Raw genomic sequence first — 27268 nt, 5'->3', positions numbered from 1 at the left:
GCCATCTATGAAAAACCCACAGCCAACATTATATTGAATAGCGAGAAGCTGAAAGCATTTCCGCTGAGATCGGGAACTAGACAGGGATGCCCACTCTCCCCACTGTTATTTAACATTGTACTAGAGGTCCTAGCCACGGCAATCAGACAAAACAAAAAATTACAAGGAATCCAGATTGGCAAAGAAGAAGTCAAACTGTCACTATTTGCAGATGACATGGTACTGTACATAAAAAACCCTAAAGACTCCACCCCAGAACTACTAGAACTGATATCGGAATACAGCAAAGTTGCAGGATACAAAATCAACACACAGAAATCTGTGGCTTTCCTATATACCAACAATGAACCAACAGAAAGAGAAATCAGGAAAACAACTCCATTCACAATTGCATAAAAAAAAATAAAATACCTAGGAATAAACCTAACCGAAGAAGTGAAAGACTTATATTCTGAAAACTACAAGTCACTCTTAAAAGAAATTAAAGGGGACACTAACAGATGGAAACGCATCCCATGCTCATGGCTAGGAAGAATTAATATCGTCAAAATGGCCATCCTGCCCAAATCAATATACAGATTTGATGCAATCCCTATGAAACTACCAGCAACATTCTTCAATGAACTGGAACAAATAATTCAAAAATTCATATGGAACCACCAAAGACCCCGAATAGCCAAAGCAATCCTGAGAAAGAAGAATAAAGTAGGGGGGATCTCACTCCCCAACTTCAAGCTCTATTATAAAGCCATAGTAATCAAGACAATTTGGTACTGGCACAAGAACAGAGCCACAGACCAATGGAACAGACTAGACAATCCAGACATTAACTCAGACATATATGGTCAATTAATATTTGATAAAGGAGCCATGGACATACAATGGCAAAATGACAGTCTCTTCAACAGATGGTGCTGGCAAAACTGGACAGCTACATGTAGGAGAATGAAACTGGACCATCGTCTAACCCCATATACAAAAGTAAACTCAAAATGGATCAAAGACCTGAATGTAAGTCATGAAACCATTAAACTCTTGGAAGAAAACATAGGCACAAACCTCTTAGACATAAACATGAGTGACCTCTTCTTGAACATATCTCCCCGGGCAAGGAAAACAACAGCAAAAATGAACAAGTGGGACTATATTAAGCTGAAAAGCTTCTGTACAGCAAAAGACACCATCAATAGAACAAAAAGGAACCCTACAGTATGGGAGAATATCTTTGAAAATGACACATCCGATAAAGGCTTGACGTCCAGAATATATAAAGAGCTCACACGCCTCAACAAACAAAAAACAAATAACCCAATTAAAAAATGGGCAAAGGAACTGAACAGACGGTTCTCCAAAAAAGAAATACAGATGGCCAACAGACACATGAAACGATGCTCCACATCGCTAATTATCAGAGAAATGCAAATTAAAACTACAATGAGGTATCACCTCACACCAGTAAGGATGGCTGCCATCCAAAAGACAAACAACAACAAATGTTGGCGAGGCTGTGGAGAAAGGGGAACCCTCCTACACTGCTGGTGGGAATGTAAACTTGTTCAACCATTGTGGAAAGCAGTATGGAGGTACATCAAAATGCTCAAAACAGAATTACCATTTGACCCAGGAATTGCACTCCTTGGAATTTACCCTAAGAATGCAGCAATCAAGTATGAGAAAGATCAGTGCACCCCTATGTTTATCGCAGCACTATTTACAATAGCCAAGAATTGGAAGCAACCTAAATGTCCATCGATAGATGAATGGATAAAGAAGATGTGGTACATATACACAATGGAATACTACTCAGCCATAAGAAAAGGGCAAATCCAACCATTTGCAGCAACATGGATGGAGCTGGAGGGTATTATGCTCAGTGAAACAAGCCAAGCAGAGAAAGAGAAATACCAAATGATTTCACTCATCTGTGGAATATAAGAACAAAGGAAAAACTGAAGGAACAAAACAGCAGCAGAATCACAGAACTCAAGAATGGACTAACTGGTACCAAAGGGAAAGGGACTGGGGAGGATGGGTGGGTAGGGAGGGATAAGGGGGGGAGAAATAGGGGGGTATTAAGATTAGCATCCATAGCGGGGTGGGAGAAAGGGGAGGGCTGTACAACACAGAGAAGACAAGTAGTGATTCTACAACATTTTGCTATGCTGATGGACAGTGACTGTAAAGGGGTTTATAGGGGAGACCTGGTATAGGGGAGAGCCTAGTAAACATAATATTCGTCATGTAAGTGTAGATTAGTGATACCAAAAACAAAGCAAAAAAAAAAAAAAAGGGCAGTTCCTGTGTGGTAACCTCCAATGAGTTCTACACAAGGGTATAAAGGGCATATATGAGTGTAGGCAAAGGGTCTGTTTGTGTCTATACAGAAGATCAAAGCCTAATTGGGCTACCCCGAAAATGAACTAAGATACGATATGAAAGAGAACTTCCAACATCAGCACTCTCTGGAAGACGCATGCCAGAAGATGATCATGAAAAAACCCCACCAAAGATCCACGCACTGCTACAGCTGTAGATGCACTCATCCCACCAGCTCCTGGACTTGCCATGGGAATGAGGAAGGAGATATCTAAGCTGGCCTGTGCATACAGTAAAACAACAAATTTGACTGGATCTATACTGTTGGAACTCAACCAAGAACTAGGAGAAGTGCAAATTGTAGCGCTCCAAAATCTTACAACTACAGACTATTTACTGTTAAAAGAACATAAGGGATGTGAACATTCCCCAGGAATGGGTTGTTTTAATTTGTCTGATTTCTCTCAGACTGTTCAAGTTCAGTTGGACCATATCCACCATATCATAGATAAGTTTTCACAAATGCCTAAGGTGCCTAACTGGTTTTCTTGGTTTCACTGGAGATGGCTGGTAATTACAGATATGCTTTGGTTATGTAACTATACTCCTATTATGTTAATGTGTGTGCGCAATTTAAGTAGTAGCTTAAAACCTATACATGCTGAAGTACTCTACGAGAAGATATGTCAAAGAAATAATCAATCTTCCCAGGTTTTTTGCTGCCTGCTACTTCTATAGCTTTTCTTCTCCTTTCCTAATTACAACCCTTAAATAGAATTCGTGCCTCATATCGAATTTACCGAGTATCATAATTCCTCCAAGTGGTAAAGACACCTCAAGACAAATGCTGGGCATAGAAGCCACAGGGCATAAATATGCAAAGAAGTAAAAAGCTAACCTTTTCAAACAATAAGGCTTCCCTCTCACTTATCAACTTCACATTTCCCTGTATGGCCCCGGAAGATGACTGGTTAGCCAGAGACGGGTAAGATTCCTGAAGGGAGGAACAACCTAAGACAGGCACAGTCGCAGGGGGGCCATCAGGTGAGAAATTGGGGATCAACAGAGGTGAGGCTTAGAACCTCACCCCCCCTGTTCTGAGAGAAATCTTCTGCATACGTGGGTGTTTTATTGCCCTTGTCTAGCTTGGATTAACACATAGTCTACAGGCACACACCTGATCATCTACATTTACTCTCTTACAACACTAAACTATGTTTTCTACCTATACCTTGTATCTACCTACCACTTCAGCATTTTATTAAAAATAATAATAATAAAGAGAGAAATGTGGTATCCACATATAAATCAAGTATAAAAACCAAATGAGTATTCATATTTGAACTGACTGTTTATAGTTCATAATGCATGAGCAAAACCGAAAGTTTCTGTGATGACTGCCCTTGTACTGTTCACTATGTAACTTATTCATTATGTAAGAATTTGTTCTACAAGTAAGAACTTGTTTGTTATGCCTCAGAAGATTGGAGACTGACGAAAATTAGGCTCGGGGTGGATTAATGATTGTACATTGAGCATTGACTCCCCTATATAGAATTTTATTGTCGTTAACAACCATTTGATCAAGAAATATGAGGGATGCCCTCACAAAAAAAAAAAAAAAAAGGACAGACTTCCAATGCTAAAATAAATAAGTAACCAGGATGTAATGTATAGCATAAGGAATATAGTCAAGATATTGTAACAGCTTGGTAGGGTGATAGTTGGAACCTAGAATTATGTATATAAATGTTTTATCACTGTGTTGTACACTTGAAACTAATGTAATGTAATACTGTGCATCAACTACCCTTCAATAAAAAATAATAATTAAAAAAAAAAACATAAAGGATCCACTCCAAAACTACTAGATCTAATATCTGAATTCAGCAAACTTGCAGGATACAAAATTAATACATAGAAATCTGTTGCATTCGTATACACTAATGATGAACTAGGAGAAAGAATCAGTAAATCAATTCCATTCACAATTGCATCAAAAGAATAAAATACCTAGGAATAAACCTAACCAAGGAAGTGAAAGACCTATACCATGAAACTACAAGACACTCATTAGAGAAACTAAGGACACCAATAAATGGTAACGCATCCCATGCTTATGGATAGGAAGAATTAATATTGTCAAAATGGCCATCCTATCTAAAGCAATCTACAGATTCAATGCAATCCCTATCCAAATACCAACAGCATTCTTCAACAAACAAGAGCAAATAGTTCTAAAACTCATTTGGAACCCAAAAGACCCTGAATAGGCAAAGCAATCCTGAGAAGGAAAAGAAAAGCAGGGGGGATTATGCTCCCCAACTTCAAGCTCTACTACAAAGCCACAGTAATCAAGACAATTCGGTACTGGCACAAGAACAGACTCACAGACCAGAGAGCTAAGATGTAAACCCAAGAATATATGGACAATTAATATATGATAAAGGGGCCATGGATATACTATGGGGAAATGACACTCTCTTCAACAACTGGTGTTGGCAAAACTGGATTACTGTGTAGTCCCACACGCAAAAGTAAACTCAAAATGGATCAAAGACGTGAATATATGCCATGAAACCATAAAACTTTAAGAAGAAAACATAGGCAGAAATCTCTTGAATATAAATATGAGAGACATTATCATGAATCCATCTCCTTGGGCAAGGGAAAGAAAGCAAACATGAACAAATGGGACTACATCAAGCGAACAGGCTTGTGTAAAGCAAAAGACACCATCAGTACAACAAAAAGACATACTACAGTATGGGAGAATATATTCATAAATGACATACCCGATAAGGGGTTGACATTCAAATTATATAAAGAGCTCATGCACCTTAACAAACAAAAAGCAAATCATCCAATCAAAAAATTGGCAGAGGAGCTGAACAGACACTTTTCCAAAGAAGAAATTCAGATGGCCAACAGGCACATGAAAACATGCTCCACATCGCTAATCATCAGAGAAATGCAAATCAGAACCACAAAGACATATCACCTCACACCAGTTAGGATGGCCAATATCCAAAACACACACAACAAATGTTGGCGAGGTTGCGGAGAAAGGGGACCCCTCCTACACTGCTGGTGGGAATGTAAACTAGTTCAAACATTGTGGAAAGCAGTATGGGGGTTCCTCAAAAAACTCTAAATAGAAATACCATTTCACCCGGGAATTCCACTCCAGGAATTTACTTAAAAATGCAGTTTAACAGTCTCAAAAAGACAGATGCACCCCTATGCTTATCACAGCACTATTTACAATAGCCTAGACATGGAAGCAACCTAAGTGTCCATCACTACATGAATGGATAAAGATGTGGTACATATATGCAATGGAGTATTATTCAGTTATAAGAAGAGAACAAATCCTACCATTTGCAACAAAATGGATGGGGCTAGAGGGTATTATGCTCAGTGAAAGAAGCCAGGCGGAGAAAGACAAGTACAAAGCGATTTTCCCTCATTTGTGGAGAATAACAGCAAAGAAAAACTGAAAAAAACACCAGCAGACTCACAGAACCCCCTGCTTGGCGGCCGCATCCCAGCAAACCCACCGCCCCCACCGCCCCGCTCCAAAGGGGTCCCCGCGCCAGCGCCCGTCCTACCTTGAACCAGCACCTGGAGCAAGTGCAGCTGGAGCGTCATGAGCGGCCACCACCAGCGCCACCGGCCTGCGCTCAACTTTGGAGTCGGTCGCCCGCCGCGCCGCCGCCGCTCGGGGCCAGGCGGGGACCCCCGCGGGCCATACTGAGGGGCGGCCGTCGCCTGCCTCCGGCCCCAAGTCCTCACGCGCTCGAGGGGAGGCCCGATATCGGGCGGCTGCCCTCGCGGGACAGGGCGGAGGCGGTGGCGAAGTTGTCAGCAGGGAAATTCCGTCAGACCGCCTTCAGCAGCCCCGCAGCCAGGGCGCCCGGGCAGCGCCGCGCCTCCCGAGGAGTCCGACTGGAACAGAGGAGACGCCGGTTCTGCCGTCCTCCCCGCCCGGCGCAGAGGATAAGTGCCCCGCACAGGGCGCGCGCTGCACACAGGCGCCCGCCGCGGTCGCTGATTGGCCGAGGGGAGGAGGCTCGCGGCCCCGCGCCCCGCCCCCACCGCCTCGCCAGTTTTCTAACGCGCCAGGCCGCCCGCTTGGACTTTCGCGCAGAGCCCGCGAGCCCGGGGCGGCTTCCTGCGCCGCTTCGCCCCCTAGTGACGTGCGGCAGGCACTGCAGGCACTGCTGCCCTTGACCCTTTGGTAACCACGAATCCAAAGCCTGCAAAGGTAGTTAAGTACATAACTACGGATAATCACTCTAAATGTTAATGGACTGAATGCACCAACCAAAAGACACAGAGTTAGAGTGGATAAAAAAGCAAGACCCAGATATATGCTGCCTACAAGAGACTCACTTCAAACCCAAAGACATACACAGACTAAAAGTGAAGGGATGGATAAACATATTTCATGCAAACAATAGGGAGAAAAAAAAGGAGTTGCAGTACTTGTATCAGACAAAATAGACTTCAAAACAAAGAAAGTTATAACAAGAGAGAGAATAACGACATTCCATAATGATAAAGGGGTCAGTAGAACAAGAGGATATAACCATTATAATTATCTATGCACCCAACACAGGAGCACCTACATACATGAAACAGATACAAGGGGGAAATAGAATGCAATGCACTCATTTTAGGAGACTTCAACACAGCACTCACTCCAAAGGACAGATCAACCAGGCAGAAAATAAGTAAGGACACAGAGGCACTGAACAACATCCTAGAACTGATGGATCTAACAGACATCTACAGAACTCTACACCCAAAAGCTGCAGGATACACATTTTTCTCAAGGGCACATGGAACATTTTCCAGAATAGACCACATACTAGGCCACAAAAAGAGACTCAGTAAATTCAAAAAGATTGATATTCTACCAACCAACTTCTCAGATCACAAAGGTATAAAACTAGAAATAAATTGTACAAAGAAAACAAAAAAGGCACACAAACACATCGAGGCTTAACAACATGCTCCTAAATAATCAATGGATCAATGACCAAACTGAAACAGAGATCAAGCAATATATGGAGACAAATGAAAACAGCACAACGACCCAACTTCTGTGGGACACAGCGAAGCAGTTCTAAGAGGAAAGTATACAGTACTCCAGGCCTATTTAAAGAAGGAAGAACAATCCCAAATGAATAGTCTAATTTCACAATCATTGAAACTGGAAAAAGAAGAACAAATGAGGCCCCAAGTCAGCAGAAGGAGGGAAATAATAAAGACAAGAGAATAAATAAATAAAATTGAGAAGAATAAAATAGAAAAAAATTAATGAAACCAAGAGCTGGTTCTTTGAGAAAACAGACAAAATAGATAAACCCCTAGCCAGACTTATTAAGAGGAAAAGAGAATCTATACACATCAACAGTATCAGAAATGAGAAAGGAAAAAAATCACTATGGACACAACAGAAATACAAGGTTTATTAGAGAATACTACGAAAATCAATATGCTAAGAAACTGGGTAAACTAGAAGACTTGGACAACTTCGAGAAAAATACAATCTTCCAAGACTGACCAAGGAAGAAACATAAAATCGAAACAGACCAATCAACAGCAACAAAATTGAATTGGTAATCAAAAAACTATCCAAATACAAAATCCACCTGGACCAGATAGATTGACTGCTGCATTCTGTGAGACATTTAGAGAAGACATAATACCCATTCTCCTTAAAGTTCTCCAAAAAATAGAAGAGGAGGGAACACTCCCAAACTCATTCTATAAAGCCAGCATCACTCAAGTACCAAAATCAAGCAAAGATGCTACAAAAAGAGAAAACTACAGACCAATATCCCTGATGAACATACATGCAAAAATACTCAACAAAATATCTGCAAATAGAACTCAAAAATACATCAAAAGGATCATACACCATGACCAAGTGGGATTCATCTCAGGGATGCAAGGATGGTACAACATTCGAAAATCCATCATCACCATATACCACATCAACAAAAAGAAGGATAAACACCATATGATCATCTCCATAGATGCTGAAAAAGCATTCGACAAAGTTCAGCAGCCATCATGATAAAAGCTCTCAACAAAATGGGTATAGAGGGCAAGTACCTCAACATAATGAAGGCCATATATGACAAACCCACAGCCAACATTATACTTAACAGCGAGAATCTGAAAGCTTTTCCCCTAAGGTTGGGAACAAGCCAAGGATGCCCACTCTCCCCGCTTTTATTCAACATAGGATTGAAGGTCCTAGCCACAGCAATCAGATAACACAAAGAAATACAAGGCATCCAGATTGGTAAGGAAGAAGTCAAACTGTCACTTTTTCCAGATGACATGATGTCGTATATAAAAAACATTGAAGAATCCACTCCAAAACTACTAGAACTAGTATCTGAATTCAGCAAAGTTACAGGATACAAAATGAATACACAGGAATCTGTTGCATTCCTGTACACTAATGATGAACCAGCAGAAACAGTATTCAGGAAAACATTTCCATTCACAACTGCATCAAAAAGAATAAAATATCTAGGAATAAACCTAATCAAGGAAGTGAAAGACCGATACCCTGAAAATTACAAGACACTCTCAAGAGAAATTAAAAAGAACACTAATAAATGGACATTAATCCCATGGTCTTGTGTAGGAAGAATTAATATTGTCAAAATAGCCGTCCTCCTAAAGCAATCTACAGATTCAATGCAATTGTGTTCAAAATGCCAACAGCATTCTTCTACAAACTGGAACAAATAGTTCAAAAATTCATATGGAACCACAAAAGACCCAGACTAACCAAAGCAATCCTGAGAAGGAAGAATAAAACGGGGGGGATCTCACTTCCCAACTTCAAGCTCTACTACAAAGCCACAGTAATCAAGACAATTTGGTCCTGGCACACGAAAAGACCCATAGACCAGGGGTACAGAATAAAGAGTCCAGATATTAACCCAAGTACATATGGTCAATTAATATACAATAAAGGAACCATGGATATACAGTGGGGAAATGACAGCCTGGTGTTGTCAAAACTGGACAGCTACATGTAAGAGAATGAAACTAGATCATTGTCTAACCCCATATACAAAAGTAAACTCAAAATGGATCAAAGACCTGAATGTATGTCATGAAACCATAAAACTCTTATTAGAAGAAAACATAGCAAAAATCTCTTGAATATAAATGTGAGAAACTTTATCCTGAACAAATATCCTTGGGCAAGGGAAACAAAAGCAAAAATGAACAAATGAGACTACATCAAGGGAAAAGGCTTCTGTACAGCAAAGGACACCATCAGCAGAACAAAAGGTATCTTACACTATAGGAGAATATATTTCTAAATGACACATCCGATAAGGGGTTAACATACAAAATATACAAAGAACTCACGTGCCTCGACACCCAAAAAGAAATAACATATTAAAAATGGTCAGAGGATATGAACAGACACTTCTCCAAAGAAAGAAATTCAGATGATCAACTGGCACATGAAAAGATGCTCCACGTCGCTAATTATCAGGGAAATGCAACTTAAAACCACAATGGGGTATCACTTCAACCAGTTTAGGATGGTCAACATCGAAAAGACTAGGAACAACAAATGCTGGCGAGAATGCGGAGAAAAGGGAACCCTGCTACACTGCTGGTGGGAACGTAAACTAGTTCAACCATTGTGGAAAGCAGTGTGGAGGTTGCTCAAAAAACTAAAAATAGAAATATCGTTTGACCCAGGAATTCCACTCCTAGGAATTTGCCCAAAGAAAACAACCTCTCAGATTCAAAAAGACATGTGCACCCCTAAGTTTACTGCAGCACTATCTACAAGAGACGAGATATAGAAGCAACCTAAGTGCCCATCAGTAGATGAAAGGATAAAGAAGAGGTGATACATATACACAATGGAGTAGTATTCAGCCATAAGAAGAAAATAAATCCTATCATTTACATCAACATGGATGGAGCTAGAGGGTGTTATGCTCAGTGAAAAAAGCCAGGCGGAGAAAGGTACTGCTCTGAACTTCCCAGAGCAGTGCTGGGTCAGGGCTGTGTTTCTTGCCCCAGCACACAGCTGACATGAGGGTGGTTGTTGACTAAGTGACTAGCGGGGGTGAAGATGCTGATGAGGGTGGGAGTGTTGGGGTCTTACACTTGTTCCCAGGAACCCCCAGAATCAGACCTGCCACCCATACAGAGAGTCAAACACCAGCCTTCTCTCTCTCTCTCTTACTACCGTCTCTCATCCTCTTTGTCTCCCCCATCTCTGCTTCTCCGCGTTGTGTTCTCGCTGTCTCTTTTATTCAGTTTCTCCGTCTGTCTCTCATTGTCTCTGTCTCCCCCTGTCTCTGGCTCACTGTCTCTGCATGTCTGTTTCTTGCTCACCATTTCTCCATGTATCTCAGTCTCTGTCTCCTGCCCTGGCCAGGCCGGGCCTGGGACGGGATGTGGAGTGACAGGCAGGCAGGGCTCCTGCCACTTGTTTTCCTGCCCTCACTGGCAAGGGGCCCAGCTGGGCCGCTGTTCAGGAATTCTCTGGCCACCCTGCTCCAGTCACCAGACACAGAAGCCAACGGCCTCTCCTCCCAGCACATTCTGTCCTGAGCAGGAAGCACTGGGGGCGGGCAGAGGCCAGGGCGGTGAGGGCATTCCTGCTGGGCTCCAGTTACAGGACAGATTGTCCTGGTGGCCTTCCTTCCCACCAGCACTGCCCCCTCACACCTCCCCTCCCTGGTTTGGGCTTAGGTCTTCCTGAATGGGGCCTCTGTGTTAGCTCATCCTCACCTCAGGGCCTTTGCACCTGCTATGCTGTCCACCTGGAGTTCTCTGCAGGCTTAGATCACACCCACCTCAAGATGCACTCCTTGTCCTTAGGCCAGAATGCTCCCTTGATTCCCCTGCTTCTGCCCTGATGCATTTTCCTTCCTGATCTTTCCACCACTTCCCCAGAATTATATATTTACTTGTTTGTTGATATGTTATCTGTTACCCCAGGGCCCCACTGTAGCCTTAGCCCTGGGCACACACAATAGGTGCTCAGGGAATATGTTAGGATTGACATCATTTCCTCCCAAAGCTCAGCTCTGCTTGAGCCGCCCAGGCTCACACCCATAGCTCCTCATCCTCTCAGCCTGCCTGACCTCCCCCACCCCTGCCTCCTGACTCTGCTGCCCTCACTGTTCCCTGCACCCCCTGCTGTTCCTTGCACCCTGACACAGCAGCAATCTCCCAGTCCTTCCCCCTTTGCCCAGCGAGTTCCTGCCTCCAGATACACCTTTTCTGCGAGGAGCTGGGTCTCACTACTTTTCAGGCCCACTGGGCTCCACACACAGGGACAACCATGATGTACACACACGTGTGCAGAAATACATGAGCATGCGTGCAGACACAGAAACAGGCCAGCAGACTCTGGCACACATGGCTGAGACCTCAGCTAATGCAGACCAGGTGCATGTGTGTCTACATATGCGCATAAAGCATGTTAACCCCTATTGGAACAAAAACAATAGTAATGACCAGTTCCTGGTGCCCATTGGCCCAGCTGAGGGCTGGTGGGGTGTTCACGTGTGGAGTTCCCCACCTCGAAGAAACAGTCATGCCTTCCATGTTACAGGTGGAGACAGGACATAGGGTTTGAACCCATGCCAGGGTGTGCACAGACTTGTCTACATGCGCCTCTGCCCTCTTTTCCCCCACCTAGGACTTGTACCCCATCCTTTTTTTGATGTTGAGGAAAGGCCAGGGAAGTCCCCAGAAAGCATCGGGCCAGACGAGAGGCCCAGGAGGGAGCAGTGACTCAGCTGGCAGCCATCAGCGCCTGCCAAGCTGAGCGGCCCCAACGCAGGATTCATAGAGAACAACAATAAGGGGTATGGGGCTGCAGAGTAAATGGCCCACACAGCAGACCAAAGGGAGGGGCACGCCTCAGTGGGCCCACTGTACTCCAACATGTCAGCCCTGCGGAGCCTTATTCACAGGTGGGGAAACTGAGGCACTGAGAACAGGTGACTTCCCCAGGGCCTCCCAGCCAGGATGGTACAGACAGAGGACCTCTAAGTCCTAAGCCCTTCATAAAAGGGTCTTGGGCACATCGACAGTCCCTGCCTGCCTTTTGGTGGGCAAAAGAAGCCGGGTCCACCTCATGGCTCCAGAAGTGGACATATGACCAGTTCTGGCCAGTTAGAGCCCCTTGTGTCCACCAACTACAGTACAGTTCAGGGATAGGCAGGTGACTCTGACTGGGCCAATCACCCTGGGAGCTTGGGGTCTTTCCAGAAGGGATGATAGTGGAGGTGATGATAGGGGCCGTCTGTGGAGCTAGAGGGAACATTGGGGGCTGGAGGATTCTGAGAGGGCTTCTGGGAGGAGAGGACAACAGAGTTGGAGCTTTGAAGGATGAAGAGGAGTTCACCAGGGAGCTAGAGAAGGGCATTCCAGGCAAAGGAAACATCCTATGCAGCCTCAGCTGGCAAGAGAGAGCCACACATATCCTCAGCCATCCCAGCGGCTCTGTGGGCTGGAGCCTAGCAGCAGCAGGTGCAGATGTGTCTGTTCATTTGCTCCTGGTGTCTTTGCGTGGGTGAACCACTGCCCTGCGCCTGGCACTCCAGAGGGACGCAAGTTAGATCTCAGGATCTAGACACCCAACACCATATCTTCCTTCCTGTGTGACCCTGGGCTAGTTGCAACACCTCTCTGAGCTTCAGTTTCCTTGGCTGGAACTTGACCTTGCTGAGGACAGGGTCAGTCCTGGGTACAGAAGGAGGGCAAGGTCTATGGAACTAGATGGCAGGGTGCTGAGGCAGTGGGAGAGGGGCCGGCCCATCCAGAATACTCCATCAACAGTTCCTGATCTCTCTGAAAACAGGAAACCAGTTCTCACGGGAGCTCCCAGCAGTGCTTCCTGAGCCTCCTCTTGACGCATGCTGGTGTGTGTGTATGTATGGAAATAGGTGGAGCCGCAGTGTATGCTTGTGTTTGCATGTCAGCCTTGTCTGTGGAGGTGCCCAGAGGCACGTGCACGTGTGCTGCATGTACTTGACTGAGGGTTTCCACATCTCAGGCAACATGGGAGCAGATGTGGGCTGGTTGGAGCATTTGCAAGTCTGGGTCTCAATGTTGGGCATGGGAGTGTGTCGGCAGTGAGCACTGCTGTATGCTGCCAAGAGCTGGCTTGTGTAGGAGCATACCAGTCTGTGCAGGCTAGTGCTGATTAAGGACTGGTGCGTGCTGAGGTGTGCTGGCTAATAGGAACCCGTGTGACAGCTCCAAGGCCTCTGAATCCCCAGGCTGGCCCCGATTCAGCTGCGAGTGGTCACTCAGATTCTTTCTCTTTGCTGCTCCAAACCCACCATGGCTCTTCCTGGTCCCCAAGGCCCTGCATGGACCCTGTGACTACCATGCCCACCTTTCCTTCCACCTGCCTCCCTGCTTTTCTGGGAGGCTGCCAAATATATTCCTACCTCAGTGCCTTTGCACCTGTTATGCCCACTGGCCAGGCTGCTCTTCCCTCCCCTTCTCTCCGTCTCTCAGGCTTGTCTACATGCACCTCCTACACGTTTGCCTCCTTTCTGTAATGAGAGCTCTGTGAAGGTAGGGCTGCAGCCTGCAAGTGCAGGAACCCTTTGGGCAATCACCTCCTCCTTCCTGCTTCTTGCCCTCCTCCCAGTCCTGATCCCAGTCCCCCAGCTTTTACTACTTTCCTCTGCATGCTAGGGTGAGTGGCTCCCTCTATAAGCCTCAGGTTATTCTTCTGTAAACTGGGGCCACTCGTGGTGTGGCCTCATTTGCCCAGTCACCCAGGGAGCAGAAAAGCCTCGATTCAAACCTGGGCCGGCCTGATCTCAAGCTTTGTCCTTGCTCATATCAAGTGGGGGAAACACCAAGGGTCAGGGACAGTCTGGGGTCACTCAGTCACAGGAGCCGGGTGGGGCCAAACTGGGGCCTCCGCTATGTCACATTCCTGGGACGCCTGCCTCTTGCTGGCAAACTTCTCCAATCCCTAATACCCGCTTTTTCCAACTCAGTCCTGACCCCATGGGCTGAGAGCATTTGTGCCTGGCCGTGTCTGTACGCTCCCGTCAGGCCAGAGCTGAGGCCTTTCAGGAGCCTAGCATCAGCCAGCCAGGAGCACGGGGCCATGGCGCCCACATGCTGAGTTTCTGGAGCTGGCCCTCTGCCCTTGCCGTGCCTGATCCCCAGGAGGTGCCTCTTGCTGCCATTCACCCTCAGGACCTGCCGAGCTCTGCGATTTCAAAGGGCAGGCAAGATACTCCCACTTGCCCCTGAGGCCCATGTGTTCTGGTAACTGCCCTGCCCAGGTCCGTGGCCCCTGTGGCCTTGGCTCATGTCGGGCTGGTTCACCTGTGAAATGGACCAGAGACATTCCGAGGCCCAGGTACTGTGCTGGGGGCTTCCTGCCCATGTCTCAATGCCGCAGCCCCTCACACACTCCTGAAACCTACAGAGCCCCCTGTGGCCTGGCCCCCATAGCCCCTATCATGAGGCTCAATCCCACCTCAGGGCCTTTGCTCTTGCTGTTCCTTCTGCTCATATAGCCCTTCCCTCACTCTTCACAAGCTCCTCTTTCAGGTCTAAGTTCAAATGTCCCCTCCACAGATGCCCCTTGGCCTGCCCCAACCGAAGCTGCCTAGTTCTCGCTCTCAGCCCCTCCCTTGTGCTTCTGATAATTCGGAATCATGACACACCGGTGAGTCCACAGCCGTCCTCCGCCTCCTTTCTGTAATGGGAGCTCCGTGAAGGTAGGGCTGCAGCCTGCAAGTGCAGGAACCCAGAGTGCGCCCCCGTAAAGGAAAGTCTCCTATCCTTGCCTCTGGCCTCCAGCTTCTTGCTGACTTCCTCCCACAGACCCTGCATGGTGTCTCAGGGGGCAGAAGGCCCTGCTCAGTTTTTTTGTGCACTGGCCTCTCCCAGGAAACTCTCCCCTCATGATCCTGAGCACCCTCTCCTTCCAGACTCGAAGCTTAGGAAGCTCCTCATTCTGGCCACCCCAGCTCACAGCACAGATGGGGAATCCAAGGCCAGGAGAGGTCCTGTTCATGCGGCCAGGCTCAGCATGTCCCTCCTCTGCTCACACACCAGCCACCGCTCCACAGGAGAAAGCCCAGCTCTGGCTCAGCATTCAAGGCCCTGCCCGTGTGTGGCAAGATCCTTTCTTTTCAATCTTCGCCTGATTCTCAGTCACTCTTGGGTCTTGTCTTGGTTGCATTTCCCGGTATTGACTGTTGATACAGTCCCAGGACACATTAACTGCTGTCAGAGACCAAATGTTTGCCACACGGAGCAGGTTAGCACATGAGGCTGCACGTGACTCTTACAGAGTGAGGGGACTCATATGCCTCGTATGGGAACATCATGGATCACTGTGCTCATTCTCTGCGGAGCAGGTGAACACCAGGAACCACTGACTACTGACAGAATACTAAGTGCAGTACCGGGAACAGGGACCTCCTAAGAGCTTAGATCAGGAATTGACAAACTTTTCCCAGAAAAAGTCAGATAATAAATAGTTGAGGCTCTAGAGGCCATACAATCTCTGTCCCAACTGCTCAACTCAGCCATAAACAATACACAAGTGAGGGGGCATGGCTGTGTCCCCAGGAAACCTTATTTGTGGACACGGAAATTTGAATTTCATCTGGTGTTCATGTGTCACAAATCTTCCTTTGGTATGTTTCCAAACATTGAATAGTGTAAAAGTCATTTCTAGGTGGTGGCCCTAGGGCTGGGGTTTGCCAGCCCCCGGATGAAGCTCCTGATGGGAAACAAAATGTCAGGATTCATTGTTTACAAAGTATCCGAGCTCTGTTTATAGTGCTTCCAGGTCTCCAGCTAAGAAATACTAGGGTGGGTTGATGATTAACAGTGTCTGATCCTTGACAAGTAACAGGTATCAGGGCTTGATGTTGACAAAGGATCAGGGCAGAGCAGGCATGATGGCTAACGGGGTGTCAGGAGCTGGGTTTCGGTTGGACCCAGCCCCCCACTTCCCGCACCGCACTGACCAGGTGGGGCGCTGCTGCTCTTGCTCAGAAAACTGTTTACCAAGTATCCAGTGACAGGGACCAGTGGCAGGGTATCAAGTCACAGCACCATCACACCAAGATTTGGGCCCTCTGACAACACCTCTAGACACCGGCTGTTTACAGGGGACCAGCTGCCCTATTTCCAGATGCTGGAGTCCAGACGGCCGGTGGGACAGGCTTCTCTACGGATGCCAGCAGAGGGCCCTGGGCCTGGGGACACCCTCCTCAAAATGAGAAAAGTGCTCCTAACCCAGGCAAAGGGGGATTTTGCTCATTCAGGGCCCCCATACTCAGGCTGGGCTCCGGGGAGGCAGGAAATGAGCGCTGAAGGCATTGGGTCCCGTAGTCTGGCTTGTATTCAGCCTCTGCTCATCCCTGGCTGTACCACCTTGAGCACATCACTTACCCTCTCTGGGCCTCTACTTCCTTATCTGCAAAATGGGCATGAGATGGATCACGGGTGCCAGACAAAATATGGGATACCTAGTTAGCCTTGGCTATCAGATAAACAATGAACGGTGTTTGGTTTTTCTTTTTTTAGTGTAAGTATATTGCAAGCAATACTTGGGATATAATAATACTAAAAAATGTATTGGCTGTTACCTGAAACTCATAATTAATTGGGTGCCTAGATGTTTATTTGCTAAATCTGGCTCACCAATGATGAAACTTCCATGACCGGTGAAACTATATGAACTATATGAAATTCAAATGTCAGTGTCCATAAGTAAAGTTTTATTGGAACATAGCATGACCACTGTGTTGTGACACTATCCTTGCCTCTGCCAGGAGCTCATGGGGATGGGTCCAAGTAAGGTCTGACAGCTGGCTCGTAAGTGCATTGTCTGTCTCTAGGAAACAGGCCCTGGGTGACAAGAATGAGTTGCACCAGAATGTCAGCAAGAAGCTTCAGACTGCAGGGGTCCTGCAGGAAGAGTGCCAGGGTTCTTCATTCACAGCATGTCCCCAGCACCCAGAGCCCGGCCTGATGCCCTGCAGGGATCAGTAAAAGTTGTTGCATGAACGAAAGATGGGACTTAATAAATAGTTACTAAACTCAAAGACTGAGTCCACCTTTCTTTATTAAATACTTACTGTGTGCCAGATACCCCACTCCCTGCCTGCCCAGGGCTCCTCATCAACAAGGGAGATGAATACTAATCCAAATATCACCATGAATGCAAAATTACAACCTGGACAAGATCTGCCAAAGGGAGACACCAGGGCTAGGACCTCCTGCATGGGGTCTCGGAAGGTTTCCTGGAGGAGGTCACACCTGACAGAGACCTGGAAGAAGAGATTTGTAGGTACAAATGGGTTAGAGGGTCCTAGGCAGAGGGCACAGCATGTGCAAAGGGCCTGGAGTGGGAGTGAGCACCATATGAGGAGCTGTCTTTGTGTTGCCTCCAACCGCCTTGACAATCTGCAGGTTCCAGCAGACAGTTGACACAGCTGAGCTTAGGATGGCCAGGGCTGCCTGGCAAGTGCAGGATGTGCTCCTTCAACCGCTCACAAGGGCAAAGACAAAAGCCCACCCAGCACTTCCTGGGTGCAGGTGGGTGCCAGATGAACAGTGCCCAGTACTGCTCTGCCCTGGAATTTCCTAAGCCACCTGCCTAGTGGGTGGACCCTTCTCTCCCTCACTGTTGTAACTGCGTCATGGGCTGTGGGACAGGAGGAATGGGACAGGGCCCCAGGATGCTGGGTGGGGTGGAGTCAGGACAGACAGAAGAGCTTTGGGACAGCCAGCCGGGAACTCTCAGGACAGAACCAAGGCTGGGATGGCAACAATAGCAACCGCAGTAATAATAATAGCCTAGGGGCTACAAGTGCCAGGAGAGGCATCATTTAATAGCCCCCAGGATGGTCCCATAGCATCCCTACTTTACAGACAGGGAAACAGAGTCCCGAGGTGAAGCTGCTAGCTGAGGGCTCGAGGTTGACTCCAGGACTAAGGGGTCTTAGTTGGGCAGTTAAGACAAAAATCCCACGGCATGCGTGGCCTAAACAACAAACATTTTATTTCTCACAGGTCCAGAGGCTAGGAAGCCCTGGATCAAGGTACAGGTAGAGAAAGCCAGGGAGAGAAGAGAGAGACAGGGAGGGACAAAGACACAGAGACAAGGAAAAAGAGAGATAGTGGAGAGATGGGGAGAGAGAGACCAGGGAGACAGAAAAACAGGGAGAGCTCCTGGGCCTTTAATCCCATCTCCCAGGTCCGGCCTGGACCCCTCCCCAGGCCCCAACCCGGTGGATGCCCGTCCTACATACATATAGGGAAACTGAGGCCCCGAGCTGCCAACCTGCATGTGGGCCCTGAGGATGGAGTATAGGGAGGGCCCCAAAGGCTGCGGAGGAGGAACAGAAGGGCCTGTGCTGCCCCGTGGGTTTTGGAGCCAGGCTTGTTCTGTAGGAAGAATCCCACATCTTGGATGGGGAATGTGACCCTGGGATTCACAGGGACCTAGTAAGATAGAGGGGGAAGGCGGGGGTGGAAATGGGGTCAGCACCGCCTGGGTTACTGTGAATCTGGGGACAGCCCGTGGGTCACCACATTCTTGAGATTTTCCCTGACATAAAGTGTTTTAAAAATGACCTCTGGGCTCCTGAGGGCTGATCTCAGGACTGATGTCCAGGATCCAGGGACACCTCAGCAGCTCTTGGAGACCAGGCCAGAGGTGCTGGAGGAAACCCAAGGATACCCGAGGCCTGAGACAGAGGCAGCAGGCTGCCTCAAGGCGGAAGCTGGAGATTCTGCTCTGAGCATCCTCCTGCCACAGCAGAACCATGGGTGCGCGCCGCACCTGCCCCCCGAAGCTGGAGTACCCCACTGGTGGCCCCCCTCCTCACTCCTGGGTGGGCCCGTGCAGTGCACAGAGCAATCTGCCTCCCCAGGGCTGACTTCCCGGTGATGCTGAGGGAAGCCCAGACACAGGAAGTGAGGGGGTTTTGAGGAGACTTGGGGTGTCACCCCATTCCCCAAGACCCGAGCACTGGGGCTGGCCTTATCACTGATATCCCTGAGCAACGGGGCTACCACCCAAATGAGCAGCTCTGGAGAGACCCAGCATTTAACCAGGAAAAAAAATCTCTGAACCATGGCCTCTACCCAGAGTGGGAACAGAAGGGCACACAGACAGCCAGGAGCTTAAAATGAACTTGACGTTCATCCCCAAACAGGAAGGGGAAGACGCCGGCCGTGTGAAAGTGGGTTCATCCAAAAAAAGCCTCATAGCGGGAAGAGGAATAAATGACAGCTCTAAAATTTATCTGGAAGGTCAGAAGATTGGAAATAGCCAGGACACTTCTACAGTAGAACAGGGCGGTGTTACCTGTCCTACCAGACACTGGGGCCCATTACAAAGCCTGTAATTAAGTCAGAAATATTGGCACAGGGAGAAGCATGTTGACCAACTGATGGGAATTAACTGCCCACAGACACCCGATGCAGGTCAGGAATTGGTTCCAAGATGGAGAGGGTCTGTGTCCCAGCAGCGGGGAAGGGGAAGCTATTCCACAAAAGGACCTGGGAAGTGAGAGTCCATGTTGAAAACAATTAAATTGGATCCTTAGGTCGCATCACACACAGCACTCGAAGCCATGTGCGTGAAGGAGTTATGTACAAAAAATAATAAAATAAAGCTTAAACGTCTTGGTAATGGACTGGAAGTTGGGACAAAGAAAATACACAAATGAGAAACAGAAGGAATAGTCAGAAAACAAAAAATAAAATGGTGAAATCTAGCCCTACGAGATCAATAATCACATTAAATGTAAATCATTTTAAGGAATGAAAAGAGAGACTGGCAAAGTCAATTTTCAAAAATCATGACCCAGCGGTATGTTGTCAGCAAGAAACCCCCTTCAAATATAATGATATGAGTAGGTTGAAAATGGAAAAGTGGAAAAAGATATCCCATACATACATTAATTTTAAAAAAAGAAAAAAAAGCAGTAGCAGCAATATTAATACCAGATGTAAACTTCAGAGCAGAGTAAATTACCAGGGACAGAGGCTAATACTGTATAATGATAAAAGGGCCAATCCACCAAGAAGACACAGCATTCCTGAATGTGTCTGCATCAACCAACAGGCCTGCAAAATATATGAAGCAAAATCTGACAGAACTGAAAGGAGAGATCAGCAAGGATATAGAAGAACTCAAGACCACGATCAACAGAATCTAATTGACGTTTATAGAGCACCCCATACAATAACCGGGGAATACCCATTCTTTCCAAGCTCCCGTGGAACACTTACCAAATAGACCATACCCTCAATCATAAAACAAACCTCAGCAAATGCCAGATAATTGAAATCAGAACCGAGTGTGTTCTCTGACCACAATGGAATCAATAACAAAAATAACAGGAAAATCCCCAAACACTTGGAAACTAAACAACATACCTCATCCATCAAAGAGCAAGTCTTAGGGCAAATCAAAAAATACACTGAACTGAATGAAAATGAAACTACAATGTATTGAAATTTGTGGAATATGATATATGAAAACTAAAAACAAATGAAACAGAAATAGACTCATAGACACAGAGAACAGGCTGGTGGTTGCCATAGGGAGGGAAGAATGGAGGGATGGACAGAACAGGTGAAGGGGATAAAGAGGTACAAACTTCCCATTACAAAACAAGTAAGCCACAGGGATGAAAAGTACAGTATAGGGCACATAGTCAATAATCATATTATATTATTGATATATTGTTATAAATAAATAATACTGTAATAACTTTGTGTGGTGACAGATGGTAACTACATTTATTGTGGTGAGCATTTTTAATGTATATTACTGTTGAATCACTGTTGTACACCTAAAACTAATATAATATTGTGTCAACTATACTTTAATAAAAACTGATCCTATGATGCAAGTGAAATAGCTCCTATGATTTAAAAAAAAAGAAACAGAAAAACCAATAGTGAAAATCAATAAAACAAAAAGCTGGTTCTTTGATAAGATCAATAAAACTGACAAACCTCTAACAAGATCGACAAAGAAAAAAGACAAATTAGCAATATCAGAATGAAACAAAGGATATCATTGCAGACCCTACTGACATCAAAAGGGTAATAAAGGAATACTAGGAACTATACACACATAAATTTGACAACTTAATTGAAATGGACAAATTCCTTGGAAATCATGAACAACCATAATACATCCAGTTTGAACTAAATCATTTGCATAGCTCCAAACTTTAAAGGAAATTCAATTTGCAATTTAAAAAAAGTCTCCAGGCTCAGATAACTTCACTGGATAATTAAATCAAGTGTTTAAAAAATGATTAACACCAATTCTAGACCATCTCTCCCAGAAAACAGAAGAGGAGGGAAAACTTCCCAAGTTATATGAGAAAGCTTTCAAGAAGATACCAAAACCATACAAAGACAGTATGAAAAAAAGAACACTACAGTTCTCATAAAAATAGCTGCAAAATCTTTAGCAAGATATTAGCAAACAAAATGCAGCAATATATAAAAAGTATTATACACCATGACCAAATGGAGTTTATTCTGGGGATGCAAGACTGGTTGAAAAAAACCAATCCACGTAATTCACCATATTAACAGGCTACAGAATCCACAAAAATAAGAACACTATTAGAACTAGTAAATGAGTTCAAGGTTGTAGGATACAAGATCAACATACAAAACTCAACTGTATTTCTATACATGTGCAAAGAACAATCTGAAAAATAATTAAGAAAATTCCACTTACAAAGGCATCAAAGTAAAATACTTAGAAATAAATTTAACAGAAGTATAAGACTTCTATGCTGAAAACCACAAGACATCAAGAGAGATTAAACACCTAAATAACTATAAAGACATCCCCGTGTTCACTGAATATAATACTTAATATGGTTGATGGCAATCCTCCACAAATGGATCTACGGAATCAATGCAATCCCTATCAAAATATGTGTAGAAATGAGTTAACATAACAGGCCTGAGAGCGCTATTCTTTGAGAATCCTGCTGGCAAGTTGGGGCCTTGACTAGGATCTGGGAACTGGGGGAGGGCTCCCACCACCCTAACTGATAAGAGTAGCTCACTGTGCCTTCATTGTGCAAACAATATGATTTGTGGTAATCAGCTTTTCTACTGGGAGTTTGGGTTTTGGTATGTGCAAGGAAGAGGGTGTCTGCATGACCAGCCCCCGATAAAAACCCTGGGCCTTGAGGCTCCAATGAGATTCCCTCACAAACGACATTTCACACATATTGTCACAACTCTTTACTGGGAAAATTTATGCTGAGTGAAAGAAGGCAGTCATAAAAGAGCACATATCGCATGAATCCATTTACATTACATGTCCAGAACAGGCAAATCTGTAGAGACAGAAAGTAGATTAGTGGTTGCCTAATGCTGTGGAGGGATAGAATTGGGGGAGCCTGGGGTATGATAACTCAGGGGTATGATAAGTACAGGATATGAGTTTTCTTCTTTTGGTGATGAAAATGTTCCAAAATTGAATATGGTGATGATTGTACAATTCTGTGAATATACTACAAATCATTGAATTGTACAGTTTAAATGGGTGAATTATGTGACATTTGGATTATTTTTCAATAAAGTGATGAAAAAAACGGTGGCAAATAAAATGTATTGGTTCTTTAAGAAATTCTGCATAAACATGAGTGACCTCTTCTTGAACATATCTCCCCGGGCAAGGAAAACAACAGCAAAAATGAATAAGTGGGACTATATTAAGCTGAAAAGCTTCTGTACAGCAAAAGACACCATCGATAGAACAAAAAGGAACCCTACAGTATGGGAGAATATATTTGAAAATGACACATCCGATAAAGGCTTGACGTCCAGAATATATAAAGAGCTCACACGCCTCAACAAACAAAAAACAAATAACCCAATTAAAAAATGGGCAGAGGAACTGAACAGACAGTTCTCCAAAAAAGAAATACAGATGGCCAACAGACACATGAAAAGATGCTCCACATCGCGAATTATCAGAGAAATGCAAATTAAAACTACAATGAGGTATCACCTCACACCAGTAAGGATGGCTGCCATCCAAAAGACAAACAACAACAAATGTTGGCGAGGCTGTGGAGAAAGGGGAACCCTCCTACACTGCTGGTGGGAATGTAAGTTAGTTCAACCATTGTGGAAAGCAGTATGGAGGTACATCAAAATGCTCAAAACAGAATTACCATTTGACCCAGGAATCCCACTCCTAGGAATTTACCCTAAGAACGCAGCAATCAAGTTTGAGAAAGACAGATGCACCCCTATGTTTATCGCAGCACTATTTACAATAGCCAAGAATTGGAAGCAACCTAAATGTCCATCGATAGATGAATGTATAAAGAAGATGTGGTACATATACACAATGGAATACTACTCAGCCATAAGAAAAGGGCAAATCCAATCATTTGCAGCAACATGGATGGAGCTGGAGGGTATTATGCTCAGTGAAACAAGCCAAGCGGAGAAAGAGAAATACCAAATGATTTCACTTATCTGTGGAATATAAGAACAAAGGAAAAACTGAAGGAACAAAACAGCAGCAGAATCACAGAACTCAAGAATGGACTAACAGGTACCAAAGGGAAAGGGACTGGGGAGGATGGGTGGGTAGGGAGGGATAGGGGGGGGAGAAGTAGGGGGGTATTAAGATTAGCATGCATGGGGGGGTAGGAGAAAAGGGAGGGCTGTACAACACAGAGAAGGCAAGTAGGGATTCTACAACATTTTGCTAAGCTGATGGACAGTGACTGTAAAGGGGTTTATATGGGGGGGACCTGGTATAGGAGAGAGCCTAGTAAACATAATATTCGTCATGTAAGTGTAGATTAGTGATACGAAAAAAAAAAAAAAGGGGCAGTTCCTGTGTGGTAACCTCCAATGAGTTCTACACAAGAGTATAAAGGGCATATAAAAGTGTAGGCAAAGGGTCTGTTTGTGTTTATACGGAGGATCAAAGCCTAATTGCGCTACCCCGAAAATGAACTAGGATACGATATGAAAAAGAACTTCCAACATCAGCACTCTGGAAGACTCATGCCAGAAGATGATCATGAAAAAACCCCAACAAAGATCCATGCACTGCTACAGCTGTAGATGCACTCATCCCACCAGTTCCTGGACTTGCCATGGGAATGAAGGAGATATCTAAGCTGGCCTGTGCATACAGTAAAACAACAAATTTGACTGGATCTATACTGTTGGAACTCAACCAAGAATTAGGAGAAGGGCAAATTGTAGCGCTCCAAAATCTTACAACTACAGACTATTTACTGTTAAAAGAACATAAGGGATGTGAACATTCCCCAGGAATGGGTTGTTTTAATTTGTCTGATTTCTCTCAGACTTCAAGTTCAGTTGGACCATATCCACCATATCATAGATAAGTTTTCACAAATGCCTAAGGTGCCTAACTGGTTTTCTTGGTTTCACTGGAGATGGCTGGTAATTACAGGTATGCTTTGGTTATGTAACTATACTCCTATTATGTTAATGTGTGTGCACAATTTAAGTAGTAGCTTAAAACCTATACATGCTGAAGTTACTCTACAAGAAGATATGTGAAAGAAATAACCAATCTTCCCAGGTTTTTTGCCGCCTGCTACTTCTATAGCTTTTCTTCTTCCTTCCTAATTACAACCCTTAAATAGAATTCGTGCCTCATATCAAATTTACCGAGTATCATAATTCTTCCAAGTGGTAAAGATACCTCAAGACAAATGCTGGGCATAGAAGCTACAGGGCATAAATATGCAAAGAAATAAAAAGCTAACCACTTCAAACAATAAGGCTTCTCTTTCACTTACCAACTTTACGTTTCCCTGTATGGCCCCGGAAGATGACTGGTTAGCCAGAGACGGGTAAGATTCCTCAAGGGAGGAACAACCTAAGACAGGCACAGTCGCAGGGGGGTCATCAGGTGAGAAATTGGGGATCAACAGAGGTGAGGCTTAGAACCTCACCCCCCCGCTCTGAGAGAAATCTTCTGCATACGTGGATGTTTTATTGCCCTTGTCTAGCTTGGATCAACACATAGTCTACAGGCACACACCTGATCATCTACATTTGCTCTCTTACAACACTAAACTATGTTTTCTACCTTTATCTTGTACCTACCTACCACTTCAGCATTTTATTAAAAATAGTAATAATAAAGAGAGAAATGTGTTATCCACATATAAATCAAGTATATAAGTCAAATGAGTATTCATATTTGAACTGACTGTTTATAGTTCATAATGCATGAGCAAAACCGAAGGTTTCTGTGATGGCTGCCCTTGTAATGTTCACCATGTAAGAACTTATTCACTATGTAAGAATTTGTTCTCCATGTAAGAACTTGTTTGTTATGCCTCAGAAGATTGGAGACTGATGAAAATTAGGCTTGGGGTGGATTAATGATTGTGCATTGAGCATTGACTCCCCTATACAGAATTTTATTGTTGTGAACAACCATTTGATCAATAAATATGAGAGATGCCCTCACAAAAAAAAAAAAAAAGTATACACTTCCAATGGTAAAATAATAAGTAACCGGGATGTAATGAATATAGTCAAGATATTGTAACAGCTTGCTTTGGTATGGTGATAGCTGGTACCTAGAATTGTCATGTATATAAATGTTGAATCACTATGTTGTACACCTGAAACTAATGTAATGTAATACTGCGTGTCAACTACCCTTCCATAAAAAAATAATTATCTAAAAAAAAAAAAAAAAAAGAAATTCTGTTCAAGAGTGGCAAGAAAAGACTTGGTGGAACCAGTTAGGAAATTACTGCAATAAGCTAGGCAGTTTGCACCAAGGTGGTCAAACATTCTTGGCCACGGCCAAGCACTTCTATATGGTTCTAAGAAAAGCAGTTACTGAACAACCATTACCACCAATTTCTTTCTTGTTTTAAAATCGAGATATAGTTGATACATGAGTTTCAGGTGTACAGATTTTCAATTACATACATACCCTAAAGCACTTACTAATTAATATACATGAACCTAGTGCTCTCCCTCATGGAGTAAATGGAAATAAGTAAACACAATCCTCCTACTCAAGCATTTGTTTAGAAATAACTACAACACAAGGCAAAATGTGGCGAGTGGCAAAGTGAGGTGATACATAAAATTGCCAGAGGTCTCAGAGGACCCATGCTGTTGAACATGCTATTCGTGTGAACGCTGTCACCACTGTCACAGTCACCCCAGCACCAGCCAGGAGTGATTACTAAGAGTCTGAGTGCAGGAGCCACTGTTGGGCTCTTTAAGGGTTTGGACAATCACTGCTCTCCTCGCACCTGTACACATCTCTATGCGAGGGCTATTAAGGAAATGTACGAATAAGTATGCAAAAATGCCGTTTTTAGGATGGAAAGGGATTCTAACAGAAGGAATCATTAATTTCCCTTTTCATTTGAGGAATGCCTTGGCACAATCGGCTTTTGTCGGGGGTGATCCTGGGCTGCGGAGACACGCGCTTTCCGAGTAGCCACGAACTCCTAGTGGCCACGTGAACTCCACACCCAAGTCTTCCGCCTTGACTTGAAAGCAGCAGGCACAGAGGGTCTAAGCCTGATGCCCCCACGGGACGAGGCCGCTTTAGTGTCGGGAAGCCCAGGGGGGCCCTTGAGGCTGTGCTCGGAGGGGAGGATGCCTGCAGGCGCTGGGTGGGAACCCGAAACCGGAGACCCTTCCTCCCCTCTGGCTGACATCCATTCACTGAAAAAGGTAGAATCCGGACGGAAGGATGATATTTTTTTGCCAGGTAATGCTATATTTAAGCATGTCCTGTCACGTTTTCTGACAGGAAAAAAAAAAATCCCATTCACTGCCCGCTTCCCTCAGCCCCATCTCCAGGTCCGACGGAGGATGTATGTATATAATATATATGGCA

General features: G+C 44.9%; 3 long non-coding RNA genes across 4 annotated transcripts in view; all 3 read right to left on the bottom strand.

The window, feature by feature from the left end:
• The window catches only part of LOC130680074 (uncharacterized), a 55558-nt gene extending 46655 nt beyond the window's left edge, over positions 1–8903 (bottom strand). The window contains exon 1 of the long non-coding RNA XR_008993086.1: positions 5928–8903. This is a non-coding gene — a long non-coding RNA (uncharacterized LOC130680074). The remainder of the gene's footprint in view (positions 1–5927) is intronic.
• Positions 1–27268, bottom strand: part of LOC130680073 (uncharacterized) — a 195579-nt gene that overhangs the window by 53637 nt on the left and 114674 nt on the right. The window lies entirely within an intron of this gene.
• The window catches only part of LOC130680072 (uncharacterized), a 47971-nt gene continuing 46804 nt past the window's right edge, over positions 26102–27268 (bottom strand). The window contains exon 3 of the long non-coding RNA XR_008993083.1: positions 26102–26218. This is a non-coding gene — a long non-coding RNA (uncharacterized LOC130680072). The remainder of the gene's footprint in view (positions 26219–27268) is intronic.

Source organism: Manis pentadactyla, chromosome 12 (genome assembly GCF_030020395.1).
Source record: "Manis pentadactyla isolate mManPen7 chromosome 12, mManPen7.hap1, whole genome shotgun sequence".
In the NCBI taxonomy this organism is placed as follows: domain Eukaryota; kingdom Metazoa; phylum Chordata; class Mammalia; order Pholidota; family Manidae; genus Manis; species Manis pentadactyla.
This window is presented reverse-complemented; position numbering and strand designations above follow the sequence as displayed.